Source organism: Lagopus muta, chromosome 1 (assembly GCF_023343835.1).
Source record: "Lagopus muta isolate bLagMut1 chromosome 1, bLagMut1 primary, whole genome shotgun sequence".
In the NCBI taxonomy this organism is placed as follows: Eukaryota; Metazoa; Chordata; class Aves; order Galliformes; family Phasianidae; genus Lagopus; species Lagopus muta.
The window spans coordinates 107,889,381-107,914,697 of record NC_064433.1 but is presented as its reverse complement, the minus strand read 5'-3'; the positions used below and the strand labels follow the sequence as shown (position 1 = coordinate 107,914,697).

At 36.9% G+C, this 25,317-nt stretch overlaps 1 long non-coding RNA gene across 1 annotated transcript; it reads right to left on the bottom strand.

Annotated features, from left to right (window-relative positions):
* Window positions 1–1,006: 1,006 nt before the first annotated feature.
* LOC125703008 (uncharacterized) lies at window positions 1,007–25,076 on the bottom strand. Its single transcript, XR_007380742.1, has 3 exons — window positions 24,947–25,076; window positions 9,673–9,747; window positions 1,007–5,533 (listed from the first exon to the last, which is right to left on the bottom strand). It is a non-coding gene; the product is annotated as an uncharacterized LOC125703008 (long non-coding RNA).
* Between the last annotated feature and the right edge of the window lie 241 nt (window positions 25,077–25,317).

Here is a 25,317-nt window from a genome sequence, read left to right as displayed (position 1 = left end):
AAATGCAAAACACTGTAGGATCAATTAGAGCAGCAAAAATATTTAACAATCAAAAATACACTGGAATGTTCTTTTCTGCCGATGCAAGACCTAGCATAAAGTCTGATTTTTTTTGATCCCATTTAGTTCGTCTTCATGAAATCTACTTGATCTTCTGAACTGATCTGAAGTCATGCTATTCTAATAGCTTTGATTTTTTAATTTTCTCTTTAAGTCTTTGTGTCATTGCTGCTCTTTCCTCATGAGTAAATCATATGTAATGTAAAATGCCTTGCCATTATCTGAAGGGTTTATTTCCCTTTGCCCTGAGAACAAAAAATAATGCCACCTTCAGGAGTGTAAATGTGCTAGTGTGGGAGCAGAAGACAAAAGATGGCATTTTGATACTCCATTAAACTTTGCATTCTGTATCCACCTTGATTTCACCATTCTTCATCTGTAACTGAGGAAACCATGCACAAATGCTGCAGCTTTCCATTCTGAGTTTGAATTGGTGGTGCCTGGGCTCTGCAGATTCTTCGCAGGTTTGTGGTCTGTAGGACAAGGTTTTGCATGGAGCCTATGGTGAGGAAAAAGCTACCAGCTATAAAACTGTGATTTGATGCTATCTTCAACAGAGTTCTACTCAGTAGTTAATTTTTGCATTACTAGTAGTAATGTATATAATAATAGTAGTAGTAATAGTAGTAATAGTAGTTATTTTTGCATTAAGGAAAACAAGTCATATTATCAAGATTTATATTAGGATAGGATTAACCAATTGTTTCTCACAAACCTAATTCATAAAAAAAATATAACATATGGAATTATGCTATATGGTGCTCCTGAGATGAGTACTTAATTTCTCTGCCATGTCAGGCATTAAGTGAGGTTGCCAAAACAGAAAAAAAACCACAACAATGCTTCTAAATAAAGCAATCTTTATTAAACGTAATGAAAAATAAAGACAGTAAAACCCAACAAGTTCTAAAAGTAATTTCTAAAATATACAAATGAATAGACCTTCATAAAATGAATGCATACATACTATGATATATGGCTGCCACTAGTAATTCCATTTCTACTTGAAAAAATAAACTACTGTTTGTTAAATTTTCATACAGTGCAGTGCATTCTGGTCTATGACTCGGTGTTTTAGACTATGCCATAAATGGGAATGAATAAGTAGAAGAAATAACGTGTTTTGTAGAAGCCAACATCTTCAACAAGAAATAAGATGCCATCGGAGCATCTACACAGCCTATGACTACAAACATGGGAAGCTTCAAAGGATATTTTTATGCTATAGTTGCAAAATAACAGCAGATCATTATTAACATAGTTTAGTAACCAGACCTGAAGGGACAATTCAATACTGCATGCTTTTTTAGTGAAGAAATCTTTTCTCAAAATTATTGTCTAAAATGTATCCAAGATCTTTCAAAATTAGGAGAAATGTAGGATTAAATAAATTGGACAGGACAATGGGGTTAAATTAATAAATAGTTTCACTCAAAAATGTTGTTACTAAGTCAAAATACAGGATTCAGAAAGAATGTTCAAAGTCATTTGCCTGTTACTACTTAAGGTCATGCAGGATCATTATGTGCTTATGTCAGAGAAGATAAAAAAAATGTCAGAAAGGTTGAGTTACAATATCTCTGCTTTGCGTGACTGTCAAAATGGCTAGAGAAATTCCAATTAAAGTTTGAGTTAAAAATACTGGAAGTTGAAAAAATCTGTCAAGTACCATATAAGAAGAACGTTGAAAGAAATGAATGTGAAGATTAATTGCCTGCAGTAAGTGCACTGAGGTATTTGCATTACTTATCTTATTTTGGAGAGATGCTGTCCCAAAACATTGCCCAAAGGCAAAGCACATATGGCAAAAAGAATAAATACTGACCAATTTAAGGTAAAAATAAAGCAAAAAGTATATATACAGAACTCAAATCTTTTGGTATTTAGTTATAGTAATCACTATCTGTTTTAATTACTGAGCCAGAATGGAAATATAGCAGAATTCAAAAGAATGTGATTTTTGCACATGTTGAATGACTTCCCTAAATAGAAGAACAGGACACATTGAAAATGAATGTTTAAATAGATTCTTCTTTTTTTTTTAATCTTTTAATTTTAATTTTTATTTTTTAATGCAGATCAAGTATGAAGGTTTAAGCAATTCTAGGAACTGCAAGAAAATTCTCCTTTTGCCCCTCAAGCAAACAAGTGATGATAGCTTTCTTAGAAAGAAGAGAGCTAGTTTTCTCTTTTGCATGTGTTACTTGCTGTGCGTATCCAGGAAAAGAGGGAAAGAGTACAATTGAGGCTGCAGTAAAACAGTAGTTCTGATAGTACTAGAGAATTCTCTGCTATGTTTAAATGGACAGCTAGTTTTAGCATGCCTCATGACAAAGAAATATGATGGTAGTATGGACATGGCTTTAGCATGACTGTCAGGATGTTTCCAGTGTCCTGGCAGTTATGTGACCTTTAGAAAGAAATCTGGCAACCCTGAGACAACAAACTCAGAAAGATCCAAAATAGCATATATTGCTAAAAAGCTCATATACACAGCATATTAACATCAGGTGAATACAAAAACAATCAGGTGAATGCAAAAATTATGACCTTATTGAACTTTAGCAATAATAGCACCTGTTAACGAGGTAATTTAGTAAATTAAGTTCTGATTAAACTCAGCTTAAAAGAGGGAATGCAAACCATATCTTCTTATAGTTATAGTTATACTCTCCATGTAAACAAAGACAATTAGTTACCAAGGCAAATTTGTCCCAGATATCCGATTAAAATCCTATAATTGTTCAATTAATGTTTTCAAGAGAAAGGTTTAAAAATCTGAAGACTGTTATGGAGTAATCATTTTTCTTTTTTGCTTCTGGCATAAGCTTCTCAGATACTATATGGAATAAGATACCTGCACAAAATTCTGTGGAGGTGTGCTAAGGATATTGATTTTGGATATCCCTGAAATCAGAGCCTAGCAGAAATCTGAACCTATGGAAAAATGAGTTGCATTCCAGTCAGGTTGCTGTTCTAGAAAAGCAATTTTTTCACTCTTCAACGATACGTTTTGACGTCCTTTGAACTATAGAAATTCCCAGTAGAGTCTTTTAGAAATAAATATTGATTTCTCCTTTTCTCTTTCCTTTAGAGTAAATGCAGTAGTCCCTCCCTTATCTGTCCTTGCATCCTTTCGTATGGTTGTTAATTCATGTTGCTATCTTTGATTACTGGGAAAGACCCAAAGTCCAAAATCTGCTATTCAGAGTCCTAAATGCTTTCTGTCTTAAAGGTTTTAAAATAAGTATATCTTCCTTATTGGAGAAAAAAATTATCAAATGAATGAGCACTTTCAGTTTATAGTTGGTAAAATTTCAAGTACATCACCAGTTCAACATGATTCTGACCTCACTACCTTTTGGTCATTATATGATGAAATTGAGTAAATCCATCTGTTTCTGGACAACTTTTTAAAATTGATGTGAACTCCCCACAGATGTATCAATAAATATCTCTTCCTTGGGCCTATTTATAATGGTACTGTTTAATTTTATTTAATATTAGTAATGAACACATTTTTGATTCTGAATGATGATTTCACCATTTAGCTCGATTAAGTGACCGTGCGTATTACCTACCCAACCATTAGGTAGCATTAGGTGGGCAGGCTGGTTTAGTGGTTGGCAACCCTGCCCACATCAGGGTGGTTGAAACGACATGATCATTAAGGTTCTTTTCAACCCATTCTATGATTCTACGATTTAACTTTCAGAAAAGCTAAGCTTTCTATGCATTCTTCTTCTTTTCCTAGCAACAGGTTTTAGTTTAATTCAGTACTCCTAATTAAATTATATCAAGACTGAGATAATATTTTGGAATTATTTTTTCTCCGAGAAAACTTGTCTCCAAGAGTATGTCATCACGATTGCTTGAAATTCTACCATATTTTAAATTTATACCTGGCTTTCACCTGGGGCTGATCATTCCACTTTGACTTAAAAGTAGTAAGGCTTCTTTACAGAAACTAATTTTAGTTTCAAAGAAAAACTTTAACATTCACCATAAAAATTAGTATTCTACTTACTCTTGGCATTGCCCTAAATAACTTTGAAAATATCTACAACGTCTTGTTTATGTTGCTAATATTATCTCCTAATTTAAATTCTCAGTTTTTGCTCCTCATCTCTGAACATTCCTATATTTACAAGCTGAAATCTTTATTCAACACTTCATCTAGAAGATCACCGTTTCCTGGAGTTTAAAGGGACCATCATGCTAACGCAGGAGAAACATGCAACTTGCTATGGCCAAAGGCACACAAAGGGAGCGATGCAACTCTCCTCACATCTAGTGCACCTAACTCCTCTTCTTGAATGGCAGGTGTCTACTTATGCTAAGACTGACAAATAAACCTCTATATAAAAATGAGGCTTTATTTGTCCGTAGGAAGATGTCTTCATGCTCTAAGTCTTCTGCTTAACCACGTGTTATTATAAAATTGGTAAGCATGCCTGTATACATCTAGCAGGACTTTTAGCAATAATACAGCATGGAGCTTTGAATGAATAAATAATTCTTAAAGGAGGAGAATTGGAATTATTGGTTAGTCTCTAAATACAAAAAATGATTTGTGTCTCAGTGCTTGTGTGTAGAACAAAAAACACTTGAGTATTTACCACACTAAACTCAAAATCTGTGACCTTCCTTGGAAATAGCACTTCCTTGCACGTGTTTTGAATGATAAGAAAAGTGGCAGACTGGTTTATTTGTTCATAAACGGAAAAACTTTCCCCCAAATAAAGTAGAATGACTGTTTGTTTTAGTAATTCCTAGCAGCCTGTAGGCATGCCTGTGGCCAGTCACATCATTTGTAGCTTCCTGGGTGCATTTGAAAGCATTCATCATAAAAGATCCCATTCATTTTGATACAGAGGAACTTGAATTAAAGAATTCTTTATGCAAGTCTTGAAAAGATGCTGTTGGAGCAGTGCTTTCAGAATAATTATGGTTGAATCTTTGGTCTATTGTTTCTTATCAGAGTATTAATGCATCAACACAGCCACCTAAACAGCTAAAACTGAAATTTAGTCATGGGAAGAAAAATGGGAGAGTAAAAGACTGTCCTTCCTTTTCTATCTTTTGGAACATTTTAAAGAGACTATTTACTACAAACAGCAATACATCTTTCTCCTAGAAGATTCACTGACATTTAAGGGCTTAATCTCAGAGTGCGAGAAAAACAATTAAAAAAATGTAGCAAATTAATGTGAAAGGACAGTGGTGTATGCAATTCAATCTGATAGAGGCATTCATGGCACAGATCCATCTATTTACTTACATAGATAGTTAATATTTTTGAACATGGAGAATTGCAAAATTTCATATTCCTCAAAAGCTTTTGTACCAATGACATCACTGGAATCTCTTTCAGAGGAGCTTGTGAACTCTTTAAGTATGTTGTTCCAATGTCCTCACAGGCCTCATCCATTCTGCATCTTGGAAATTTAGGTAGGCTGAAATCTTGCGTGCTCTGAGGAAATAGAAGAAGAATAAGAAATGATGAAATATGATGCAGGCAGAATTAGATTAATTCACGAGCTTCTGGCAAAGCTGCCTCCAGGAGTAGTTCCATCCCATACTTGCAATACAACACCGATGTACCCCAGGGGACTTTTGGTTGAAACAAGCCTGATGACATAGTTATTAAAGTGTCTGCTTATGACAGGCTATGGCTTCTTACTGGCTCAAGAAACCAGAGAACTTCACAGATCTTTGAACCTGTAAATCAACTGATTGAACAACAGAATTTGTTCCATCAATAACTGTGGCTGCAATAGAAGAAGTAAGTTCTTTGGCCTTACTCTGGAGCATATTAGTTCTGCTTGTGCTGTGCTTTGAGCAGTTTATTAATTTTCACATATTGCATCTGGAGTGGCTGCAAGGAAACTGGGCGACTTCACTGACATCTGGTTTCTGACTTACTAACAAGGACTTTAGCTTCCATTTCTCACATGCATTTCTCTTTCTTCCTGAGATCCTTATCTTGTAGAATAACATGAGGAGCAACAGAAATTTGCAGGAACTGTAGGAGTTGGTCACTTTGAGGTGTTTCTACTCCATTACATTGTAAAATGAATACAGAAAAATCATATTTTTGTGCAAATACTGGTAGAAAAGGAGCTTTCTATTGGATTCCTTTGAGTGTTTGTGTTGGGAGAGATCTTGTTGCATATGTTCACAGAGAGTGAACATAAAAGGGGCCCAAAGATAGACAAAAAATCTGTTTGATTATCTGACAAATAGTCACAGAAACATTTTGCATATTTACCCATCTTCTAAAAGAAACATATTGCTATGCAACAAAAATGTGTTTACTGTAAAATGACACAGACAGTAGTGCTCGCAACATACTTGAAAGAGTTGGATTTTGGAAGCAGCTCATTTGCATAGAAACACGAGAACATTTGAATGCTATGCGACAGCGCCGAGGGATAAAAGACATCCGCTGGGACCAGTCTATATTAACCTTGGTTTAGTTTGGTTTTCTTTTCCTCTCTGGAGTGAATGTTTGTTTAACTGTTAAATCAGTTCATTAAAAGTATAGTAAATAAACGCCTTGCTGCCTGATTAGTCTAAATACCTCCTGAATTGATGTTACTAACTTTTATTACATTTCTAGTACTTCAGGCAAAATAAATTCATTCTCACTTATGGGGTAGTCTCAGTTACGGCCTGAGACCTGCTGATTTCTCACTAAGTCATTCCAATCGGCGGTTGGCATTCACAGTTATCTTTTCTCTCTTCTCAGCCAGGCTGTGCCTCGGTGAGGAGTCAAACTGAAGCTAAATTGAAGTAGCACATTAAAATCTCAACCTTGCTACTAAGGAGAATGCCTGAAGTATCAGGCCTTTGACATCAAAAAACAGTTGCAATAGAGAACTTTTAAACTAGCAAGATGATGAATTTTAACTTTGTGAGCTCTACACAAATATCTCTATATGTCTAAATGTAAGATGTCCTCCAGAACTTATGGTAATGGTATAGTAAGTGTAGATGTTATGATGCATACAAAAACCTGAAAATATTTTCATTATGTAACAACCAAAATCCTTCAATACTTTAAGTTTTTACAGAGAAGAGGTTTTGAAAGCATAACCAACAGAATAAGTTTCAGTTACTTGTAGCTAACGTGAGCTTAAATATATTTCCCTCAATTATTTGATCGCAGGAAAGAGACTCTTTCACCTCTGAATAGCCATGTCAGATCATGTCTGGGTTTAAAGTTGAAAGCTGTTATCCTTTCTGTATAGTTGTGTGGCTGAATCTCTAATATCCTGAGTGTTTTCACCAAAAATGTGAGCTTTGGCTGCAGAGATAAGGGTTTTGCTGTTGTATTTGATTGTACAACTCGTGCACTTGCAGATTTGAACCTAATGGTGAAAACAGAAATCTGTCTTACATTAATCTTCCAGGAAGCATCTAGATTCTTCAGTTGTGTTTGCTGAGGCTTGTACTGTTCCTTCTCTGTGCTCTGGAAAGTGACACTAGCGTGGTTTGAGGCTACAGAAGACAACACTGGGTGCCAGCCTTATAAAAAGGCAAAGTGCTGAAATGCTATTTGGTGGATGCCCACCCAGAAAAGGCAAGAAACAGCAAGTTGGCATTTTCCATAGAAACATTTGTGTTGGCATATCTGATGATGCACACACAAACAAAATGGCTACAGATACTGAAGCATGCCCATCGATGGAGATGTGTAAGAACGAGTTGGACTACCATGTGTCAGTAGTATTGAGATATTAATGATGATCTTGCTTTGGGGTAGGGATGGTCAACTGAATGATCTCCTATGTTCTTTTAAAATCATCTTCTTATGATTCAGACATCTCTGTACACAGTTATGCTGTCTCTCCTAATCCATAACATTCAAACTGCACTTAATAAAGATGTCTGGTATCTCTCATAATAAACAATGTATCTCTGGGTAAGATTATTGTGAAAGTAAAAACTATAAAATAAGAAAGATGAGACATTACTAACATAAAATTAGCCAAGGAAGAGCAATTGCTACCTATGCTGCTAGTGGCTCCAGTGTCCCAACGGATTTTTTTGGTTTACGGACCACATCCTTCTGCACTAGCAACACTGTGTGCAACAGAGTTCTAGCTGAGAGATATTCCATTCAGAGCAAATACTGAAACTTAGCAGATACTTGTCTGCAGCTATACAGAAAAGACAAAGAGCCTCCAGACATGCCAGCCCCACAGAGATTTTTACTTGCTGTATTTTAGCAAGATAAATTAATAGCTAAGCAGATGGAGAACTGGAGCTGGGATGAGAAAGAAATGGAAGCTGCTGGGGATAGGAGTACCGATGTTATTCGAAGTGGAGTCTCTTCAGCTCCCCATGCAGCAAAAGGAGAGCAAGAATATTTATGGCACCATTCTTCAAAACTTGGGGAGTTTAATCAGTAGAGTCTAGCTCTGCTGTGGAAGAAGGGCAAAAAACTTTGGGGAATATATATGACTTGCTTGCTAAGCCAATCTGGTTTCAGCCAGTAAGTACTCAAACTTATCACCAGTAGTATCTTCACGAAAGAAATAATGTGATCAAATATTCCTCTATATTCCACTTTTCTATCCTTTGTCCCTTAAAATTTGAACACTGTGGTCAATAGGGAAAGTGCTTCATTGTGTAGGTGGAAAATACCAATTACAGTTTGGATGGCCTACTAAGCAAACTAGTTTGTTCAGACAGAAGTATCTTCCTATTCCATGTTATGTAGAACACCAACCTCATGGTGAGGCTGAAGGCAGAAAGGGAAAGTTATAGCTCGGGTTTGGTTAATTAGAGTGAAATTCACTGCTGTGCCATAAATGAGTACCAATGTCACACAGTTCCCAGGTAAATGCAAAGTACTGGTGAATTTCATGCCATGTTTACTGTGGAATAGAGCTATTATTTTTAGAAAGGTACCAAATGAGTTCTTCTTCAAAAGAGTGAATTTCCCTCTCTTGCAAGAGTGATACATTTTGATATGTCAAAAATTGAAGAAGAGTTGTATATTATGCATATGGGGTATATATTGCTATGTATCCCAGGAGCATGTTGTATACCTCTAGGGCCGCCACAGGAGAGACATTTCATCTCCCTCAGTTGAGTTGCATAATGTAAGATTTCTCCACTGAACAGTGAAACAAAGGTAGTTTGGTTTTAGAGACAATGCAATAAGCCAAGGTATACCTTGAAAACACGTTAGCTTCCTGCAGTGCTCCATAGCATTGTGCAATGACTAGGTATGAGGCTTTGTGCTCCTTTTGGTGTGGCCAAAAGTCCAGTGTTTTTTACAATCCCATATCTATCACTTCTTCTGTGGTCTGAGTTTCTTAGATTTTATGTGATCCTAGTAACACAGGTAGGTGTCCTAAGTGCTGAGGGTATTTTCTCTCTTCCAACTAATTTAAAAATTGGCCATTATGAAATGAAATCAGATTTTGTGACAGGTGAAAATATTTACTATTAGTTCAACATCTTAAAAATGTTGTTTGCCCTTTCCTGTGGTGCTATCATTTCATTCAGCAACAGGCTCAGTGGTCCCACCTAAATGATACTGTGGTGACCTGTTTGTCAGCATGCCATCTATGTGTGTAAGCGTGTATGTACACTCACCTGAAAATATCACCGTGTTTGGTCTCTGAGCATCAGCAGGAGCATAATTCATTCTGTCACCCACGTGAGAAGCTGCTGTAAAGTACATGTAAAAACCTATTGGATAAATGCACTTTATGCCATAAAATTCTATCACCTGCAAAAGCAGGTGTTAATGCTTCAGGAAAACATACATATTATAGACAATGCTGCAGATTGCAGAAAATTGGAGGGTGTTTTGTGTTCTCCTAGCTCTTCCTTTAGCGTTTGATTATTCTTTCAGGGCCAATGTGTTGCTGCTGCTTATCTATATATTGAAACGATTGGTTCCACGCAGAGCATTTGCTTGTGTCTAACTTTGTTTGCAAAGACTATTTCAAGATGATGCCGGTGGGGGTGGAGGCATGAGAGGAGGAGAGAGAGAGTATTTTTAATTAGTTTTGTGTAGGTGGGAGGAAGAGGACAGATGTACATTGTAAATGCATCCTTTTTTTTTTTTTTATAATATATATATTTTTTTCTTGTGATATCATGCAGCAAATAGACCAATCGCAACAGTCTGGTAGTTTTGTTTGTTCTGTTTTTGGAAGACTTGGCACTGCTGAGCATTCTTATGATGCCTTATTGTTGTTCCTGCTTGACATTCCCTGTCCTTGACATCTCCCTCTCCTTGAATCAATGATGACTGCCATCTTAGCCCTCAGGCTTCTGCGCGGCTGCTTTCAACTGAGCTCTCCCTGTCCACTATTTCTTGCTGCCCTACTTTTGCCCCTCACCACCCCCCCCCCCCCCGCTTAAAGTCTGCGGCAACTTTAATTTGGCTTCTTAGCATGGCTGCTGAGGAGAGCTTTTTTTAAAAGCAGGAGGTTTGTGCACCCGGCAGTGTTCCTGGTGGGCTCGGGCAAGTAGCGTTTGCAGAGCATCAAGGGAGCTGGCTGCAACCAGCCTGCATCCTGCTTCTGACACAAAATGGCAGTTTGAGGCAAGCACGGTCACTTGCCTCGGTAATGCAGTTGAATATAAAAGGGAACAATTCATGGTAGCAATGTAGTTTCTCAGTGGATATGGCCATCATGAGGTAATCGCACCCAAGGGGGATTAGAAGCGCTCGTCTGTTCTTGATTCTTGATCACACCCCAAGGACCTGATTACTCCATGCCAGTAGTAATATTTCTTGTTATATCTTCTTGCTTAATTGCAACATCTTACCAAAAAAGGTAAAAAAAAAAAGAAAAAAAAAAAAAGAAAAAAAAAAGAGAGAGAGAGAGATGAGGTGAGATATTGCTGAAATCATTGCAAGGGAGTCTGATAGTTTCTGAGCTGCGAGCTATGTATATTAATTAACCCTTCTCAGAGAAAATCCACAGAGGCATATTTTCGAGAGAGATTCCCCCTGCTTCTCTCACAAACAGATACGTGGTATAGTCTCTTTCCTGGTATCTCACGCACTGCTTCAGGCTCTTGATGTCAAAATATACTAGCTGAGAATGTAGGATAAGAACAGCCGTAGGCTTTCCTCTGGTCCTCAAGACATTTCAAATCTATACTTTCCTGATTAGCGTAATACCCTCTTTCATCAGGACCAGAGATATTTTTTCTCCCCTGTCTCCAAATGGCAACTTTTATGGGAGTACATGGAAAGACTTAACATAGCAGAAAACTGCAAACATGTAGAAAAGTCACCTGGGAGTGTAAAACTGCAACCTATATTTACTTTTTCCAATGAGGGAAACATTTAAACAATTCCTCAACATTTATAACTGCACATCTATTTGAAATAATTGAAACAGAAACGTTAAAAGAAATTACATTTTGCTAATCCATTTACAATGGTATAAATTGCTTCTCATAGCCAACTGCCAAGGCGGCTGTTTTATTTAATAACTTTAATGCTGAGGTTCCCTGAGGCAAGGATACAGTTATCCCACCAACTGCAGAAGGTTTTACTGAAGTGTCCCCTGGCTATTGTCCAGGGACTGTGCGCGAGCTCAGCTAGCAGGTTCACTTGCATTCCCCATCTCTGACAAATACAGCTGTTACATGTTTTAAAGCAAACTAATTCAAAATGAAAGAGGAAAAAGAAAAAAAAAAAAGATGAACAAGGCATCTTACCAAATCAGACTTCTATTATTACACATTTGTGTCTGAGTCGCTAATAATTTGTCATTTTAAAATATGTTGTTATTACATTTTGAGAACCTGAGACTGAGTAATTGTGACCTTACCAGAAGAATCGTAGATGTGTCTTAAATTTAAAGGACTCTCCAGAAGAAATAACTCACAAGCATAGTCATTTGATAGTCACTGCTCTATGCAATGCAACTGCATCTATGGCATTTATTCCAATATCTATTAGAGTTACAGAAAATAATTCTTTCTCCTGCCTCAGTGATTGTGCTGACTTTCTCTTCAGGCTGTGAGTAAACATGGCTTCACAGGCTATGATCCCAATCTTTATTTTATGTTGGTTTAAGTGGAGTCACCTAATACAGAGAAGATGAGAATCCCATCCATTTTCCCTGCTGTGATCTCTGCAGTACTCAGTGTTTTGCTCATCCTATGATGCAGTGTTAGGTTCAGGCACGGCTCCTATCACAGTAGTTCAGGATACTGTTAATTGCTTCCACCTGAGATATATTAGAGGAGACCTGGTTTTCTCAAAGAACTGAATAACTGCTAAGTAACAGACACGGGACTGCTTTTTCAACAGTAAGACTGTACTGCTCAACATATTCAAAAGCTGCACAACATTAATTGTTTCTGAAGCTTAAAATGACATGCATTTTTCTTATTAAGGGGTAGACTGCATGACAACCTGTCAACTGATTTTTTCATAATTCTCAGAAATAGAACACAAGGAAACTATCAAAGTGTATTAAAACGTCTGTGTAGCCCATGTTTTTGATTAAAAATAATTAACCAGTATTGAACATAAAAGAGACATTATCTGCTATATTTACATTTTCAAATTGTATCAATTGTAATTGTTAATCATCTATAAAGGATGTAGAATCATGACTGCTGCTTTTTTTTTTTTCTTTTTTTTTAGTTATTTCTCTCAAAGAATTGCATTTTTATTTTCAGGAAAGTTGCCCTGAGGGCAAGATTAGAAATTGTTCTCAAGCAGATAGTATAATTAAGGATTGATTTGCACAGTGGGGAAAAGTTGGATGAATCAGACACTGACATTTCTTTCTTTCCACTTCTTTCTTAATGACTGAAAGTCTGGATTCCACCCAACTAACATAAGACACTTAACTATGGAGAAGATGTAGAGTTAGGAGTTTAGATATCCTTGATTGTCAAAGACAGATAGGTACTTCCAGCTGGCAATTTATCCTATATCTCATCTCTAACTTTAGCAGAAGCCTAAGGCGAATATTCTGGTTTAGGCACCTTGAGTAGGTGCCTGAGGTTGAGGTGGGATGAAAGGAGGCTGAAAATCTGGTTTGGTTTAGCAGAGACTACATGTAATCAATTACTTGACTTGGAAACAGTGATAAATATTCACAGAGCAAATTTGCAGTCATAGAAGGAGGTCTTTAGCTTGTTTCCAATACCTTGATTCCCTCCCTCATACATGTTCTCAGATTAGATTTCAGAAAAGCTCAGCTGTATGTCAGGAGCCAGGCTCAGGATCCCCCCAAAAGCATGAAACCTTTCATTTAAATGTCCCCAGTTTGATCCTAGCTCTAAATCAAATTTCATGAAGAAATGTGTGCTCTGTGCAGTTAATATTTTTATGCAGCAAATTGCAAGCCCTTAGAGCATAGTATTTCTACGTATAAGGATATATAGGGAGATACCTATCGCATGCCTTGTTGCTTTGTGCTGCAGTAGAAAATAGTAGCTGATGAAATTAATCTCCTTTGCCATGTGTCATATGTCTTTTGTTGAAAAATTATTTCCATAAAAAATCAATTAAAGCATATACTTAAAGAGAGACATGCATTGAGAAGAATATAATGGATCTTTCAAAACAGTACCTGATTGAGATGGCTTAAAATATATACCCTGAGAAATAAAAATGGTTGGGGATATGTGTTGCCTATCACGTTCTTTGTGCACAATATGAAACTAACTATCAATTATATATAATCACGCTGTCACATACAACAATAAAATGCAAAAGGCCATAAAATAACAGCAGAGATGATCATAAATAACACTTATGCAGCTTATCTGACCAGCACTGAGATGATCAAGACAGAGATACAGGCCATTATCTGCAAATGCTTATGAAATTTATTTTGGTTACAAAGAAGAGGAAACAGTAAGATAAGTCTGGAAATAAACTGCAATTTAATCCAGGGGTATTTTGTAGATTAACTTGACTCAAGACTGTAAATGTCTTTTGCTCAGTGAAGCCTCAATCAACATTAATCAACTTGATAAAATTGCGGATATTCTTGAATTAATATATCTAATTATTGAACTTAAAAAAAATATTTTGTCCTTTTCATCAGTGTAACTGAATGAGCATTTCTCTGTAATAATTTCTCCTTTTTTTGGGTGCTATGAGAATTATCATATCTCAATATACTAAATCTGCCAAAATCGATATTCATGAAGTAGAGCTTTTCCCCTGGATGAAAGGATATAATCTCTAAATGGACTCCTCACAGGATATTGAGAAAGGAACTTTGTTTATAACTTTTTGCTTAGAAATTGAAGTGTCCTGAATTTCTTGGTGAACAGAAACCCAAATATTTAGTATTACCTATTTGATTTCAGGAAAATCCCTGCCATTTTATGAAACTGGTTTAACAATAAATGGTGCTCAGAGAACTTAGTCATTTGACAGTGTTTACTGATCTACCATTTCGCAGTGCAACAGAAGGGTCCAGATATATGCCCCAGTGTGAGAAGCCTTTCAACTACAAGTTATCAGGAGTAGAGTGTGATGTGGAGGGAGTCCTGGCTTGATGCATGGCTTGCTTCTCCACATCTGCTGCTAGGAAAGTGGCTACTTTCCTAGATAGGACTCTGTGGGGTACAAAAAGACTTTTGGTTCAGTTCACAGAGTTGTTCTGGTCATGTAGTTTTTTTCTGTAATATAAATAATAAAGAATAACACAGACTTTGCTGTGACTATTCTGAGATCTGTCAAAGTGGGCAAAAGAAAGTCACAGAATCACAGAATCACAGAATGGCCCGGGTTGGAAGAGACCTCAAGGATCATGAATCTTCAACCCCCCTGCCACAGGCAGAGCCATCAACCTCCCCATTTAATACTAGACCAGGTTGCCCAGGGCCACATCATACATCATCTTTCAGAATGATATATATTTTTTTAACATCAAAATAACTCCATCTGAGCTGATATATCTCATTCATATCCAGAATCCATAATAGTCACAAAGCTTTTGACTGGCTTGTAGATAATGCCAATTGCAAGGAACTTTGTATGATTCTCTGTTCTGAAAGATGCTCCTTATCTTTGCTAAGAGCAGAAAGAACTAATGGGAAGGTCTGTGTCATAACAGTCTGTAAATCACTTTGAATGTTTTCGTGTGGACTCAGTATGTTATGTAGTTCAGTGTCACTCATTTGGTTACCAGTAGGGGCTGGATGTGAGATGTCTTGATGCGGAAGCTTGAGAATCTAGAACATCAAAGCAGTCTAAAAGTGATAACAAGCTTATAACTAGTAATGGTGAGAAGTGTTGTGATGAATTGTTTTTCTTGTTCATTGAAAACCAAAGCTCTATAACGAAGGTAGAAATTATCACAATAATTTTCATTTTTTGAGCAAGAACTAAGTAGATCACTTTTTCTAACATCATCACCATTTGTTCAAAGAATGCCTTATTTGTACTTCCAGAAGAGGCGAGGAGAAAAAAAAGCTTTAATCTCAAGTACTGTTTATCATCCTAGTCTTATCCTTATTATCTGTGGATCAGTCTCAACTGATGCATTTCCTAATCTTGCTCCATAGGACAGTTTCTATTTTTTTCCCCTTTTCTTTTTGGTAAGGGGAAAAAATGATATCAAAGTTATGAAATTCCATATGAAAAGAAAACGTGTTCCTTCTCTTAGTGAAGTTCATTCTGTTCCCATCTATCTAGTCCATACTGAGAAGGGAAAGATCCAGCTTACTCTGGCTGTATGTCAGATTTCTGCTGCAAAATGCTTACAGTGAACAACGGTATGGTGGTGCAGGACTGACAGCTTGAACCAAAGCCTTTTCTTGGAGCTGCTCTATCACCAGAGAACAGATGTCCTGGTTTCAGCCAAGAGAGTCAGATGCGGGAGGTTATGTTGTTGTTGGGCATTGGTCAGCAGGTGGCAAGTAATTGGCATATATATATATGTATACATATTTATAGATAGATACAGATATCATTGCAGATTTGTTTGCATTTTCCTCTTTTGTCCTAGTAGATTATTTTCATCTCAACCCACGACTTCTTTCTTGTTTCAAATTCTCCTTCATCCCATTGGTGGAGCAATGAGAGAATGGCTGTGTGGAACTGAGCTGCTGCTGGGTTAAACTATAACAGGGCATTCTGAGGATGCTATTATTTGGCAATCCCCTCGAAGCAACATTCTGTTGAGGCTTTTTACTCAATCAACAGTGAGAAAACAAATGCTCCAAATCATGATGTCCCGAGGAAGAAGAAGAAATTTGCTGTATACCTCAGATGTGAATTCTCTTGCCTTTTCAGACCTGAAGCAGGCAGATTTTAAATCTCTACTCAGATCACAACATTCAGCTTCCTCCAATCCATAGGAGAAATTATGATCATCTTGGCTAACATATTCTGACACAGTTAATAACTCCAGTGAAGGCAGACCCAAGGTGACTTACTTGCTGTGTATTGTTACACATAATATGTTAATCAGAAAAGCTCTGCTTGTGGAGCAGCTTGTAGTTCATCATTATACTGGACCCAGAAACCTCAATCTCCTGGAAAATAAAAAGGGGGGGGGAGGGGGAGAGGAGGTAAAGGGGAGAAGAGGGTAGGAGTGACTTTTAGGTGAACAATCTTGTTTGAATTTTGATAATGCAGATGCGTTTTGATTTATAGTGACTTCCTATTTCCTCTAGTATGAATGCTGTGGTAGCAGTTGTAGCCAAATCCCAGAGATGGAAAGATGAGAATAATAGTGAGACAAGTGTTGTATGAGTGGCACTGGGTGGTGTGAGGTGGCAGAGAGATCACCTGCAAAACAGGACAAAACCATGGGGAAAACGTAAGTAAGTGCGTGCCCAGGTTTTTCATTTGTTTGTTTTGAACAATTCTAGCAATTGTTGATGTCAGCTGTCTTCTCAGCTCTGTGTTTGCAAGTAAGATCCTTTCTTCCTGGGTCCTTTTTATTGTTCATAAAATAGTTTTTCATGAAATCAGTTTTTTGGGGCCTTTTTCTTTTCACGTAGGAGGAGAGATTTATGTGCATGTACGTGAATTTTTCCTATATATTTCCTTGAAGTATTTTACAATTTTTGATTGTTAAAAAGAAACAAGTGTAGAATTAAATGTTTCTGGCTAATTGTTCCCTAAAACAATGTATTCACAAGGTCAGTACTTTCTTCTCTTTCCCAAACCTCAGACTTCTTGCTATTTTTCACCATGTTTCCTCAGCTGCTTGAATGACTGAGTTTGAATTTAATGAAGTTATCACCTCTGAGGAGAAAGATGAAACCTTCTTAAATTAGGTGAGAGCAGATATGTGCAAAATATATATTAATTTTTTCAAACGCTTCAATGTAAAATGTATTCACTCTAATAGAAAGTCTCAGATGCTGAGGGCATTTACAAGCTTCAGGGCGCAGTTTTTCAGTCACTGGCCAAACTCAGCTGTCCTTAAAGTGAATGGAACATTTCCCAGAATCCTCTTTGGAAGCGAGATTTATATCACTGCTTAGTCCTAGGTTATCAGCTATACGCTTTTTTATATTGACATTCTTCAAAATACGAATGTCACAGGGTTTGCTTATGGGTCTCTGCAGGATGCTGGTGTACAGATGTAAAGGGGTTCACACTGCCTGTTTTATTATCTAGCTAGGGAGATTCTATCTCCAGATAAGCAAGGCTAGAAGATTTCAGAAGCACTTAAAACATATTAATATAAAGTTTTTAGGCAACTCATACAGCCTCCTTGCTGCCTTGGCCTCTCAAAAGTGCCTGTTTGTCAGAGCTTTGCAGTTGACCTTCGGGAATCTCGTGAGTATATAAATGGAGCTGTGATGTGCAAGATCTTCTTTCCTTAGATGTTGTTCTGACATAACTTGACCCTGAGTGGCTTTTTGAGAATGTTTCAGGATTATCAAAATAACCAAGATGGTAAATGCAATGATTTGGATATTGCTACTGTTAGAGTTGCCTTGGCAATGACAAATAAGCTAATTGAGATACAAAGCATGCTGCTCAAGGAAGTCATTTTCCATCGTTAAAGGTAAAACGCTTATGACCAAGTCGTATAATACATATTTAAGTTGAATAAAATTTCTGGCCTGCTTCTAATATATGTTCTAAAATCTATAAGAGATTACTTCCTAGAACATACAGTAAAATTATTACTATGTAATATTAATGAGATTTCAAATCCCTAAGGACGGTCATTTCATACAATGTAGTGAAATTTCAGGTTTGCTAGCATTGTAAAATTTGATTTAAGGAAAGTAAGGACATAAATGAATGCTCTGAATAATAAATATAGAATGCAGGTTCCAAGGATAGAAACAAATTATCCTTTAATAAGGCACACAGTGTCTCATGATAGAACAGTTACCCTTCTGTGCTGGTTTGCTACCAGATTTGCACATACGTTGTTGGTATGTCTCATACTGTGCAGTAGCCAGATAGAAAGATTTCTGTTTCATCCAGAGCAACGAACATGAACATTTTATTGTAATGCTGCTATCAAAAAATTTCATAAGTGTATAGTCATAAAATTATTGTGAAAATGTGGCATTTTACTCTCAAATGTTTTTATTTTACTTCTTCTTCCATAATTCACTTACCTTGTTTTAATTATTTCTTGTTGCTTAACAAAGCCTGTAATTGCTGGATTTTGCTAAGCACTGTGCTTAGGAAAGCACACTGTTATAAACATACTGTTATTTCAGAAATCAGACCTGCATATAAGTGAATAATTTGGATATTAATTATATGCTTATCAATAACAGCAAAACAAAAAGAAAACAAAACAGAAAAATTATCTCGGTTGTAGATTGGTGAGCTCTGATGCAAACTCTTTACAGACTTATTTTTTGTTTTGTTTTCTTTACATTGCCAGATGAGTACTGCTGCCCATTACCTCACATTTTTCACATGCAATCTTTCTTCTCTTGGGTCTGACCCTCCTCTGAATTACTGCAGGTTTACGCCAGTGAGGGTCCATTTACTTAGTTCCTCATGGAGTCATGTGGATTTTAGAAAGCTTAAAGTAAAATCAGCAGAGTGCCTGGGGAATTCTGTAGGAAATGTATCTTTGCCACAGTGAAGAGTTTAGATAACTTCACCTGTGACAGTTTTGGTTTGTGTGATTACTAAATTTCCAAACACCATTCAATGCTCATGCGTCTTGAAGCTTAGAAAAATCTCTTGCAAAATATGTGATCACAATTAATTATCCAATTATTTGTTCTGACTTTCCTGCCACCTCCTTTGTCATGCTTGGTTGTCATCATGGGTTGCCCTTCTAGCACTTTTTATAATCTTTCTCTCTGGTGTGCATAGTTGTGTGTATTAGAGGTATCAACAAAGGGTTTGCATAACAGGCAACAAAGGAGAGACTGTGTAGTCTTTCTGCCGCTAAGATAATGAGTAATTCTACCTATTTATACTGAGTATAAATAGACAACGCTATCTCTAGGCATTTATCCTTGCCATTATTTGAAGAAGCATTAGAATTTTCTTTTCCAGGAAAACATATTTTTGCTTTTGTTTTGTAAAGATGAACATCTTTCTGGTCCTGTGCTAGAACATTATTTTGGATGTTGTACTTTTTCCACTAAAAAACTTAGCCACAGAAATCAAAATTGTTAATGAAAGTGCTTTGGACTATTTCTTGTCTGTAAAATTGACAAAATAAGGGACAAATAAAATTCTAAAAAGTTGCAAAGCAGCTGCCAAACAGACTATTGCACTAAACAGTATTGATTTTAACTTGTCCTTGCCATCACCAAATAGATTACTAATCAAGATCGACTCTTCACTTACAGTGGGAACTTCATGAAAATAAGAAAAAATTCAATTATTTTCATGTCTCAGCTACCAAAATTGAGTTTCTCAGATGTCATCAAGATGGAACTATATACTAACAGGTTACTGTGAACTAATTTCCACATTCACTGGGAATTTCAGTGTTCGCTGCATAAACAGCAAATCATTTTATCATTTTTTCCCCCCCAAATTAAAAAAATAAAAAGTAAAAAAATTCTGTCTGGTTCAGATGATGTAATTAAAGGATCTCAAGGAACCTCAGTGCAGTATTTTAGTTTCTGCAAACCAGTTTAAAAATGGACCAACCCCCCCCTCCAACAACCAACAAGGTAGGCTGTATATGAAGACATAAGTTTAAAAGGAGGAGTAAATGACAGAACAGGTTTCTGGTCAATTAACCTGTCATGGCTCAATAAAAACATATTCAAGATATTAAAACGCATGGAAACTTCTAATGTAAAATGTACTAAAGTGGAAGTAGTTTTTCTTTTGTGAGGACATTTTTATTTAGTAAAGGAAAATTAGAAGACTTTTGATTAGAACAAATAGTTACATCACAACTTTAGAGATGGAGGTTGCAGCTGGGCCAGATTTGAATCCCAAATCTGAGCAGGACTGGAGACAGGGGCAAGACTCAGGTTTTTTAACTTGCATTTGTTTCTACTGTTTCTTTCATTTCAATAATAAGACTGTTGCAACAGATCACTATTTCTATTATGCACGTGCTGTAAGTAACGTGATGCCAGTACTCATGTACAGTCTTCCTAAGTTTAAGTTTTAATTTTGAAATGCTTCTGCCCTAGAAGTTTTACTGGGGCCTTCCAAGACGACCTTCTGATCAGCCACTTATACTGATGGATAGGTGACCAAAAAGAAAATATCCAGGCTATCTCACTTTTACTATGAGGGATTCAGGTTAGATTGAACCAACACATCTGTAATAACCACACTTTCCTATTCAGCAGGAGAAATTCTATGAAAAAAAAAAATATTCTATGAAATATTCATGAGATTTTTGACTCTTTCCATAAGAGACTCAAATTTGGGCTTCACTGATTCCTTTGGACACCCTAAAAGGAATGATGTGCCAATAACTGCAAAGAGTGATTGGAAGATAGCTAACACTGCTGTCACTTGTATAAAGAGGTTTCTGTTGTTCACTGGTCAGTCTGTGTTACATCCCTCCTTTGTGCCTGAGCAGAGAACCTGTGAATCTAATCTCACAGTCCCTCCTTCTTACATTCAGCTGAAGTTTTTGTTCAAATTTCAGTAGATTGCCCCTCAGTCAGTCTCCATAGCTGTAGAAATATTGAGTTTGCTTGGACTCCTTGCAGGAACCAAAAGCAAAACGTGTCAGGGCAAACACATTTTGGCTTTTATTCACAGGCTTCTCAGGTACTCCGCTGTCTTAGGAAGGAGATGTAATGTACTTTGTGGGGGTGAAAAGCACCATGTTTGTCAATATTTGCTTGAAGGGTAGAATCAACCTCAATCTCCAACTTTAATCCTGTGTTCTACCTCAGATCTGATGAAGAAAGGGCAGCTCATTTTACTAGAGCTGGCTAAGGGTGGCTGCAAGGTTAACTACAAATATCAACGTGGTTCTACTTCGAATGTCTAGTCTGACAGAGACACGTGCACTGATTATCTACCTACAGGTGAGTCTAAATAGGAACTGTTATGCATATGGTGAGTTTTCTGGGGTTTGAACTGCAGTTTATCTCAGACCTCAGAGGAAACTTTTTGTACAGTTGACATGGAAACACAAATCAGCATATGTCATTTATCGCGAAGCCAGAATACATGGAGCTGCCATAGAACTCAGTTTAAGGGCCTGGTCCATCAGCTGAAGCTGCAAATACCTCTTTTTTTTACTGTCGGATTTTTCTGTATTAGTCTCTTGAAGCTGCTCTAGGTGGTGGTCTTGGCCTGTGACCACACATTCCACTTAGCAGCTGTTTGCATGAGACTTTCACTTTTGGATAGAAATAATTAAAAAAGAAATAACACCAATAACACAAATAGCATCTTTGGTTTTGGTTTGTACAGTCCAAGAAAATGGTAGTTTCTTAGACTAGCTGTAAAAGCTTTTGCTGCCTACTCTTCTCTGCTGTAGACCTATTGAAGTAAAACTGTGGTTTTATCCCTCTAGACTGAAGATCATCAGGGTTATGTTACCAAGCTGTAATTCCTGTATCTTGCCTGTGAACACTTGAAATCTGAAGTCCCAGACCCTTCAAATGTCTACGTATACAAGTAATTTGTACTCATATACATAGATATTTGAGTTAAGCACGCAGATAAAGAACATAAGGAAGGAGGAGAAAAGCATTAGAGGAGAAAAGACAGCACAAGTAGCCTGGTTGTTCTGTGTACTGATTTTAATGTTTAAAAAAAATGAATGGGAGTGTGTTAATGCACAATGATATAAAAGCAAAATTTTCCTTTTTCCATTTCCTATAGAATGGTTTTAGTTTGTTCAGCTTTGCCTTCTTTGACATCATGTCTGAAAAAAAAAAAACAACAAAAACCCCCCAAAACAGCAACAAAACAACCAGCCAGCCATTTTGGAGACTACATGTCTGTGTGTAGGTCAATTGTGGATGGCTGCTTTCTTACTGAGTGATTACCAATAAATATTCCTGTCACAAATAATGACTTGAACTTTCTGGAAAGTAATTAATTGCACAAGCAGACAACTAATCCTTGCAGCTGCAAGGCATAACTTCTGTTTTTCTCACTAATATCAGTGTTATACTTAACTTTTGAACATCACCAGCATATTTTTGATGTCTCAGAATAATATTTTCCATCTGCCCGTATTTCATGTTGACAGTTCCTACAAGCATCTTACTATGTTGTGAGGAAAATGGCAGAGATGATGGGAGAAGGAACTTTGTGGAAGAGAGGAAGTGTAAGGATATGATGGTATTCTTCTTTCCATAACAACACGCAGTTATTTTGCAATTGTTCTGCATAGTGTTCTGAAAAGAAGTATGGCTTTCAGCCATCAGCTTTTGTCTTGGTGTACTTTAGTATGTAGAACTGATGATGTGACATCAGACATGGAAAGAGAAGTTTACCTGGGAACTAATGAAGAAATGCATATCTGTGCCAGCTTCTAAATAATAAAATGTTCCTTTTTTTGATGACTCCCATTAAATATATTCATACTCTGTTCACATCCCTTCCCTGGGGAAAACACAAACAACTTCTTTAAACAGTATTGCCAATACTAGTAATTTATAACATCTTCCTCTTAAACAATACTCCATCTGTACCTTTCAGAGTACATTGTGAATGAAGTATAGATTCTCAATTGGTTGAGTAAAATGTAGGTGGGATACTGGTTTTTGAGATGTGAATACTGCAGTTTATAGTTTCAGAATGTGGATACACTGAATATTTCAATAATATTATATTAAAATTAATTTTGTAAATTTTGTTTTCCAAAACCCGAGAAGGTAGGAAGGCCTGAGAGATTAGATATTTATCTAATCCTAAAACACTAACATCTATTCCTACACAAATTTAAAGGAGCTATTACTAAAAAGCAAGCAAAAAAATCAATTTGGGTCACTTATTGGCAAATGTTCTGTTTCTGTCAATCACTACTGCTTTGAGAACAATTATTTCTTCACTCCATCCTTACTCAAAGAAGCTGTAGTATCTAATCAAATGCTCACTTAAGCCTTAAACTAAATAGCTAGGCAGAGCTATGAGAGCTAGCAGTACTTTCCAGAGACTATCAATATAACTGTTGAGACAAAGGTTAAATTTTTTAGGGAAAGAAATTAAGAAAAAAATTCACTGGGAAAAATAAAAAAAAAAGTGTTCTTAAATATTCATCAATAAATCACCTTCTTGGATGACTGTCAATAAATTTGAATGTCGCTACCTATTCAATAAATATGCCCTACAATTTTTTTTTTTTTCTGCTTGTTTTGTACATCTGATAAATAGTCTAGAAATAGTAGGTAATACACCATTCAAATTGGCAATCTGCATAGCACATGTAAGGGGAGAGTAATCAACTGAAATACTTTAAAAATGAGTTAATCTTCATTCAGTTTGTGTATAAAAAAACATCCAGCAAAATAAAAAGCTAATGTTTGGTCTTGTTTCATTATTCTGGAAAAACAAACCTTAAAAAATGGAAAATTTTTAGAAGGAAAATGCTGTCAAATTCAAATGTAGCAGTCACAAGTGAGTGGATGAGCAGCCTGGGCAGAGCATTGCCAGACATCTGCAAGAAACAGTTTGAGAACCCATAGGAGATGCAGCCATGACAAGGTGCTGGAAGCATATGCAGGATCTGCACCAGCAGTTATAAGAACAATCTGTCCTGGATTTTGCCCGACTCTTCATTCCTGAATGCCCCAGTACTTGTAGTCTTACTAAAGTGAGGAACAGTAGTTCAGTTCCAGAAAGGCGAAGGCTGTTTCTTTGACTGAGTAGAGGTGCCTTGTGAGAGAAGGGCCAAGTTGCCTTTCATTGTCCCTGAGAGCAGCATGATCTGCTTGCTCAAGAGACTCACATAACAGACAGACACAGGCATTGCCAGAATGGTGAGGAGAGAGGCTGAAATGATTGCATCACCAGGGAGACTGAACTGATAGGTAATTTAGAAACTGTAATTATGGCTCAAGCCTTCTAAATTAATGTTTATATTTGATAGTAAAGGAGTAAGTCATAAAGCACTGTTATTCAGGCAGTAGTTCTGCTTCCTTTAAAGTCACTGGGTAAAAGTCCCTTTAATTTTGGTAGTACTGAACTAAACTGCATGATTCGTTCTCAATTTCCTTTTAATTCTTCAGCACTCCTAATGCATAGCTGTATGCTCCATGTAAGGCTGGCAGCAGTGGGGAATGAACTGATCTTACTGTCTTCTATCAAAATCTCAGAGGATTGAGTGAACTGAAGGGAAAGGTGCCTGCACTTTCATGATTGCTACATTTCAATCTCTGGGTTTCAAAATTGGCATCTCCTTCATCGTGTAGCAAATCCCCGAGGGAGAGCCACAGGCTTCTGTTTCCAGGCCTAGTTCTGTCCTGCTCTGTGTTATAAATGGACTCCAAAGCAGGCTTTTCTTTTATACGCTGTCCTTTGAATCTTGTGACTCACCTTCATAAAAGCTGTCTTGGTCTTCCAGTGAAATTGCTCCTCAGCTCTCACTTCTGTACTGCTGAGCAGCCGAGAGGAAGGGAAGGACACGCAGCTCTGTAACACCGCTCTACCGTACGCTGTCAAAACCTGCCAACGGTTCCTCACGCAAATGAGCTTCCAGCTGACAATGTATGTTTTTAATTTAGCTCACATGGTTATACATGGGCAGGTGAGAAGGGCCCATTTCCCTTTTTCATTTCTTTTTTTTTTTTCCCCAGTGCTGGTAAATGTATTTCATCTTGTAACTCTAGCTTTGGATTAAAAAGCTGTTGCCTTTGGCACTAAAGCTGCGCAGCAGGCTGAAGAAAGTAAAGCTTCCTTTCATTGCC